The sequence below is a fragment of the Brassica napus genome, chromosome A9 (assembly GCF_020379485.1).
Source record: "Brassica napus cultivar Da-Ae chromosome A9, Da-Ae, whole genome shotgun sequence".
Classification (NCBI taxonomy): domain Eukaryota; kingdom Viridiplantae; phylum Streptophyta; class Magnoliopsida; order Brassicales; family Brassicaceae; genus Brassica; species Brassica napus.
Window position 1 is genome coordinate 10,768,224 of NC_063442.1, and position 9,116 is coordinate 10,777,339.

A 9,116-nucleotide genomic window follows, 5' to 3' on the forward strand; every position below is an offset into this window, starting at 1 on the left:
TGTTGGGGTCACCAAATGTTTGTATTCCTCAGAGAATCCAAATAATGTATTAACCACAAGATGTAACAAAGAATAAACAACGTATTATAAGTCTCTCTAATTTATAAATTTATAAACCCCTATAATACTACATTTATAATCTTTTATAAAACACTTAACATTATTGACCAAGACACCGATTGGATAATCACTTTTGGATTGTCTAGTGGTTCTGTTCCAGCTTCATAAATCCTTGGAGGCAATCATGAAGATGTGCAAGATTCATTGCTGTCTAACTGCAAGACGAAATAAAAAGATGATGTTAACTTTTAATCGTGGTCTAAAGATACCTTATCCAAGCATAATGTTCATGTATTTCGGTAACAGTCTTACAAATAACACAGAACAAGACTTCTCGAGTTCACACGTTTATATGTTGTTCTATAGACATATATGATGAATTCTTGTCTAAGAACTTCTTTTATAAAACCTTATAAATCGTTGAGCTGTACTATCAACAATATCCTAAAATACAGATTTATAAGGGGTTATAATTCCTTAATATGCAGTGTACTATCGGAAAATCTCTCTCTTAGCCGGAACTATTCAGATGACAAGTCCAAATCAACTGTATTCTATTTTTGGATAAACAGAAGGAAGAAAATCCTAAAATTACTTGAAACCCAGATTTATAAAGGATTTTAAGTTGTCAAAAAACTCAATGTTCACTATCGAAACTGTTTCTCTTAAATCGACATGTTCAAATGAGAAGTCAAAAACAAAAATGATATGAAGTTAATAAAAGGATGATATGAACTTCTAATCATGGCTTAAACATACCTTATCCAAGCATAGGGTTCGTGTATTTCGACAACAATCTTACAAATAATATAGAATAACACAACACAAGACTTCTTTAGTTCACACATTTATATGTTGTCCTATAGAAATATGCGATGAACTCTTGTTAAAAAACTTCTTTTATAAAATCTTGTAAATCGTTGAGTTGTATTATCAACAATATCCTAAAACCCATATTTATAAAGGGTTATAATTCCTTAATATACAATGTTCACTATCGAAAAATCTCTCTCTTAGCAAGGACCATTCAAATGACAAGTCCAAATTAACCGTATTCTATTTTTATAACAGAAAGGAGAAATCCCTAAAATTACTTGAAACCTAGATTTATAAAGGATTTTAAGTTGTCAAAACTCAATATTGTTCACTATGAAAATTGTTTCTCTTAGATCGACATGTAATGAGAAGTCTAAAGCAAACCTTTTTGATTTTTTGATAAGAGAAAGAACAAAATCAAATATTTACTCGAAACAAACAAAAGAATACAAGAATTAGAGACGTACGAGTTGTGAATCTTGAACAGGAATCAACATTTGAAGGCTTTGAATCGCGATTCTCTGTAATCCGTTTTCGTCGCCGGTTGTGTGAGAGAGAGAGATGACGGATCTCGACGGAGACGGTGGATCTCGACAGAGACGGCAGATCTCGACGGAGACAGCGGATCTCGACGGAGACGGCGGATCTCGACGGAGACGGCGGATCTCGACGGTAAGTCTGAGAGAAAATGGATCTCAAAAAGAGAGAGGAAGAGTCGATGATTGAGGAGAAGATAAGGTAAGGGTACTATTGTCTTTTGTTCATTAATGAAAGTGGTATTTATGAAAATGTCCCTAAATTGGTGGTAAAATTGAATAGTGGTATCAAACAAAGTGTAAAAGTAAAATTTCCCCAAAAATATGATTGTAAATAAACAAAATGTATTGGTTTTGATTTATGTGTTTACTCTAATGTATATACTTTTATGTATACAAATTATTTTTTAAATAAGTGGTTTCTAATATGTTATTTGATCATGCCAATCCCAAAAATACAATTCTTCAAATCGAAGTTAGTTTTAATATTGGAAGCACTATATATACCATTCAGATTAAATAATGGGGAAATTTTACTTTTACACTTTGTTTGATACCACTATTCAATTTTACTATTTTCATAGTGAACAATATTGAGTTTTACTATTTAATGAGAAACAATTTTCATAGTGAACAATATTGAGTTTTGACAACTTAAAATCCTTTATAAATCTAGGTTTCAAGTAATTTTAGGGACTTGTTCTGAGTCCCTCTTACTTCTTCAAACAGCTCACCAACCTCGTCGATCTTCAAAATCTGGACACAACCCAATCACATATTATTCTTACGCATAAGCACTCACTTCCAAAAACAAGATTCACTGTAATTTAACTCAGAAATGTGCACTTCAAAATTCAAACACGTCAATTAGATTTGGGGTTTTACATAGATTCAATTGAACTAATTTACTCAATTGAACTCGGAAATCAAATCCACTGACACAAACTATCTTTAAGTTTGTCGATCGTGTTCACCAGAGCTTGTTGGTGTTCACCGGAGCGAGTTGGTGTTCACCGGAGCGAGTTGGTGTTCACCGGAGCGAGATTTGGTCGGAGCAATTGGATATGGTCACTGGAGCGTCGTTGGTTCAATCATCATAACCTGATTATAAGAAATATATGGATCAAGGAAGGAATAGAAAATATTCAACACAAAAAAATCTCAAAACAAGACAGATCAACAAAGACATATCAAAAACGATAATATATAAGAACTACGTTCTTCACTGATAAATATTTATAAGATTTTATAAACTTGTGATTTGAAAACTTCACGAGAAAAACTCCGTCTTCCTTCGCAGAAACATATCGATTTTGAGAAACAAAAGCTACAATTACAGAAAGAGACGAAAATCAACATCTATTATCCTTTGACCTTTGTTAGCGTTTCTTAGCGTCGTGAGGGAGATCGACGTAGCTTCGTCGGATCTCGCCGCAGCTTCGTACGATCTCGCCGTAGCTTCGTCGGATCTTGCCGTAGCTTCGTCGGATCTCTTCGTAGCTTCGTCGAATCTCGCCGTAGCTTCGTCGGATCTCGCCGGAAAACTCTGCAGAGTCGAATCTCGCCGGAGAACTCGTCACCGCTGGAATCCGTCGACGATTTGTGAGATGATGAGATTTAATTATCGTGAGATGTAAGAGAGAAGAGTTAGTCTTAGGCTTAATTAGTTAGGGGTATAAAGGTACTTTGCCAATTAAAATTTTAATGGTAAAATTGAAAAGTGTAAAGTTGAAAAGTGGTATTAGGAAAGTGGTATTAATGGTAATTCCCCTTAAATAATTTTGTATTGATTTTTATTCCTAAAAAAGCTTTTAATAAAATATCATGATAAGATTCCTATCACCTCTTTTTGAGTTTGTTAGAAAAATGATAAATTTAATTTTTTGTATAATATTTTTTCTCCCTAGTACCCTCTCTAGTTATTATAATTGTAAGATTGAGATATTTTAACTATTTATTATAAGTTTTCTGGTTTATCATTTAATAAATCTAACAGTTCTTAGATTATACATAGTTTACATATATTAGAATGGTAAAGTATTACATATATTTTTATCGGTATACACTTACGTAACTAAACCCTTAAAACATAGGTTAATAAAATAAATAATTTGTTTTTGTTTTAGAATTAGATTATTTTTTGACCAAACTGGTGAATATATACTAAACAGATATTTATATTTCAAGTCTGCGATTATATTTTATAACAACTTGATATATTAGATTTGAACACTAACCTATGAACAGAGTTTGCCGGTGATTTTCTTCAAAAATTTGATTCTTAGATATGTATATGGAGTAGAACTAATTTTTAAAGATTTCCAACTTTTTAAATTGATACTTATGTAATGCAAATTCACATAAGAAGTTAAAAAAAAAGAAACAAAACTCATATCAGTAAAATAGGAACGAGAATAAAAACATAATTTTATATAGGTAAAAAATAAAATCACTTATAGAGAGTAAATAGTAAATAAATCGAGAGAAGAAACATAATCCCCTTTCGTCTTTTTACAATCGACATTGCATATCTAGTGTTGGTGTTTGTGTCAGCCGTAAAACTTAATCTTCTTTTGTGCATATGAAGTCTTAAAAATAATTTAAATGAGTTGTAATACGTTAACTATTCAATAACGATGATACATTTAAGAGATCAATATTTGTATTCGTCGTTTTACAATCGATAAATATTGTAATGTTGTAAAATGTTAAAACCATGTAATAATTAAACATTAGTATTTTGCTATATTGATTAGGCTGGTTTTTTAAAGTATTATCCTTATGTATGTAATCTTGTAATTTTCCAAATGAGACCGACACTTGTATAGGTTTGGAATTGGAAGTTGAGTCAAACCATTCCGCTTGACCCAACGTATAAGTTCGATTTTTTTCGATCCGTAAATCCAGTTCATATAACCCATTAAACATTGTCAAAAAAAAAAAACCCCATTAAACATATTATACAGTTGGCCCGTGCATAAAAACCAAAACCCGACCCAAAATAAAAATATCAGATCGGGTTACATTTCAGATATCAGGTTTGGTTCGAATTTACCCGATAACCGAAATGTAACTCAAACTAAACCAAAATATATAATTATAGTTATGTATACATACACCACATATTTTACGGACTACGAGTTTTTGAATTTTGGATTATCATCATTATTAAGTATTTTATGTTATAAACTTTATGCTGTTTTTCTTCTATTTGATATGCACTGAAAACCTGAAGCCATACGATATATGATTACTTTATAGGCTATAGGAAGTGATACAAAACCAATTTGAAACTATTGTGCTATATCTAAGTCCTATATGTACTTGCAAATTTAACTAGATTTTGATCCGCACGCCCGTGCGGATGTATTTATTTTTTAAAAAATAGGATGCTATTTGATTTTTATGTTACTTTTTAGGGTTGGGCAAAAAACTCGAATTCGAAGAATTGAACCCATCCCAATCCGAATAAGTAGTACTAAATTCAAACCGGAATTGATTAAATATCTGAATTATTCAAAATTTTGGTATTTGAAGAACTGCAATCTAATCCGATCCGAACCGAAGCATTTTGGGTATCCAAAATAGATTTATATACTTATATATATATTAATAATTTTTTAAGAACATCCAGAATATATATGATACTTTTAAGTTCGCTTAAATGCTTGAAAATATATACAAATAATCAAACGTAAATATTTTAAATAGTTAAAATATACTCAAAACTCCAAAAATACTTAAATAATTATTAATTCTCTATCCAAATATTTAAACGAAACCTATTTAAATTGGTTATCCAAATCCGAACCAAATCCTCAAAGATCTAAACTGAACACAAAATCCCAAAAAGACCCGAAAACGAACCCGAACGCCCACCCCTAATCACTATTATATATATATATATATATATATATATATATATATATATATATATATATATATATATATCATTTATGTGTCATCATAGGTTACAAAATATGTGTTATCATATAATTAATCGTATTTTCTACGTACCATCAAATAAGTTTTCTTATAATTAATAATATTTTATATGTACAATCATATAAATAATCACATATATTATATTTTAAAATTTAATGTGAAATATAAAAACCATAATTTAAGTTGGTGTTTGAAATTGGACCTTGTATTTTATTTTTTTTATATATATTGAAAACATTTTTATAATAGTTATTGGAAAATATGTTAGTAAAAATCAAATTTTGAATATATATATATATATATATTCATATATGAATGAATTTTTGATATTAATTAATTTTAAATTATTATTTTGATTTGAATATATATCAAGTAACATAGACCCATTACTTTTTAATATAATGTAATGGACTTTCAATTTTTTTTAGTAGCATTAAGCCCATTATTTTTTTTTCCTAATTTACTGCTATCCATGTTTCCAAACATTACTATTTTTTTTAACTACTATCCATATTTCCAAACAATCTCAATGTGTACTTCAACTTTAATAATATATATTTTAAAATTTAATGTGAAATATAAAAACCATAATTTAAGTTGGTGTTTGAAATTGGACCTTGTATTTTATTTTTTTTATATATATTGAAAACATTTTTATAATAGTCATTGGAAAATATGTTAGTAAAAATCAAATTTTGAATATATATATATATATATATTCATATATGAATGAATTTTTGATATTAATTAATTTTAAATTATTATTTTGATTTGAATATATATCAAGTAACATAGACCCATTACTTTTTAATATAATGTAATGGACTTTCAATTTTTTTTAGTAGCATTAAGCCCATTATTTTTTTTTCCTAACTTACTGCTATCCATGTTTCCAAACATTACTATTTTTTTAACTACTATCCATATTTCCAAACAATCTCAATGTGTACTTCAACTTTAATAATATAGATAGAATGAGATTTACTCAGAGATTGTTCATGTACCTCGGACGGAGAATAAAAGGGCGGATAGCTTAGCACGTAGTGCTAGGAAACAATCGTCTTTCGTCGTTCACATGGATGCGGAGTTACCGATTTGGTTTACAGAGTCAGTTTGAGTCTGTGAATGTCTTGTTGTCAAAAAAAAAAGATAGAATGAGATTTAGAACGTGTTACAAGATAGAACCGAAATTTAAAAAATCCAACCAGACCCGAACGCACATGCCTATAATACACACCTCCAATTTATTTAAATTACAGATTATTCATGGCGAATACATATTTTTTAATATATCTGCTTAACTTCAATTTTGTTTTTTATTAATAAATAATTTATTATTTAAATCACATTTTAGATACAAATAATATAGTGTAGAATTAAGAAGTTTTTTTTTTAAATTTCAATATTGGATGAGAGATTCATCAATGGAGAAGAAAAGAGAAAGAAAAATATATAACTGATTAAGAAAATGATAATTGCTGATGAAGAAGATGCAGATTAAAGAAGAGAAGCGAAATAAATAAATAAAATTTGAGATAAAAAATTTGGAAAAAATTGAACCATCAATGGTTTTGAAAAGGAGAAGAACAAAAGAATTAAGGATTGGGAAAATATCCGACCCAGATAACAAATTTTTAAATGGTTAGGTTGATAATTTATCAACTTTTACAAGGGTAAGGTCATTTGACTCAATTCCCTACTTTCTATTTTTTTAAATGTAAATTAATTAGAAAAAGAAAAAGTCTATTTTAGAACTTTTCACTCTATGTAGCCCATTCCAGTATTTGAGCTGAAATAATTACATTCAGACATACTTTTACACTTTCCTTTACACTCAGACATACTTTTACCATGTGGAGTACTTTGTCTCATAAAAATGTCTCTTCTACCCTCTAACTAAAAACACAAGTTAACTAAATTACTTTTCATTTTATTTTTGTTACGCTTTAAAACTCAAATCCAAAAACATAATTTCTCTCTTACTTTTTTTTTTCTACTGAAAAATCACTTTACTCTTTTAGATCCTAATCTGATAATTTGTTTCTTCTTTTTCATCGATTATACCATGGCGACCAATTGCAATTGCTGAAATAGAGACGAAAGTGATAACGGAGATGGTGGAGAATCATCTTATGGTGGTGGAGGTCATGGTTATGGAAATGGAACTAACGAAAGTGAGAACACAAGGTAAAGATGTGTATGGAGGTGTTGCTCGAGGTGGAGGCAGTCATGGAAGAGGTGATGTTATGGTGATGGTGTTTACGGAAGCAGTCTAAAAAGAAGATCCATAAGTGGAAATAGACCATAAACCAGAGAGTATGGAAGAGGTGGCGGTAGAAAAGCTTATGGAAATAGTTATGGAAATAGTAGTGATGAAAGATGTGGATATTATATATAATTATATATGACCACGCCACTCTTGACCACATGTTCTTGGCCAGCGCACTTCCCAAAAGTCACACCCCTTCCCCAACCACAAGTTCTCCACCCACACTAACATTAACCACACATCACCCAACCAAACTACAAATCCCCATCCACTACGAAACAAGTAGATGTACTTGCTTCAATAATAACCGTTTGATTTATTTTATAAACTTTTAATCCAACGGTTCTAATCTAATCGCACTGTTCAATAAACCTACTAAATTCGTACACTCAAAGCAAGTTAACTTTTGGCTATTTTACGTGTAGTCAGCATCGAACCAGAACTTAGCATTTCTCTTGTCTACGTGACCAACGTGAAGGGCAATAAAGGAAAAGACAAATCAAAAGTAAGGAACAAAGTACACCTCATGGAAAAAGTGTGTCAACATGATAAAAACCCATGAGAAAGTACCCAATATTGTAAACTTCTCATTTGAGCTTTCTTTTCTGAAGAATCTGGCTCCTCCTCTACTTCATGCTTCGTCTTCATCATTCGCAAACAGAGTTTTTATTTATTAATCATACATTGTATTTTGTTCAGAATATTTTTTACTCATATTTCTCTTTCCACGGATTCACCATTCCCAACTTTTTTCTTTCATTTTTACAAGTTTTGACATTTTTGCCATTGGAGAAATTTTTTTGTTAAACCCACTTTTGTTAAAACCCATAAAGCTTTTTTTAACACCTTAAACCATCTCCAATAAAGGTTCTTCAATCAGAACTCTTCTATTAAAATTAAAGAAATAAAAAAAAATTATGAGAGAGAGTGAAAAAAAACTCTAAAAACTCTTGTTTTAGAAATACTTCTAAACTTTTTTCATCCACATATCATGCAATTAATATTTTAATGGTTTAAAAAATATATAAAATTTAATTACACAATTAAAATGATTTCTAATGGTTGAAAATGGTCTTAAAACCCATAAAGCTAAGTTTGGTAAAGCCTAACAAAATCCCGGCAAACAAAAGATAAGATTGAACAATAATCTAGAGTGTGACACATTATTGACACGTGTTAGAAAGAGACTGAGCTTTCTGAAAATCACTGTTTCAGTTATCTGGGTGACTTCAATAAGCTTGTAAACTTTAAAATCGAAAAGTTTTAGTTTTTTCGGATGAAATAAAAGGGAAAGTAAAAGAAAACTGATTTGTAAAGATAAACTTTTTAAATAAAAAAGATGTCTTTGAATGCTTCAGAAGAACACATAAATATTACTAGATTTACTAATGCAATTTAATATCCTTAATGGTTATATTTTCATACGTCTTAAAAGTTGAAAGGATCTAAGAAAAAACATGACTCATGTTGGATATGTTATTGATTCTAAA

General features: G+C 29.7%; 1 long non-coding RNA gene across 1 annotated transcript; it reads right to left on the minus strand.

The window, feature by feature from the left end:
* Positions 1–1,896, minus strand: LOC125577856. The gene is made up of 2 exons (XR_007316258.1): positions 1,344–1,896; positions 1–275 (listed from the first exon to the last, which is right to left on the minus strand). It is a non-coding gene; the product is annotated as an uncharacterized LOC125577856 (long non-coding RNA).
* Between the last annotated feature and the right edge of the window lie 7,220 nt (positions 1,897–9,116).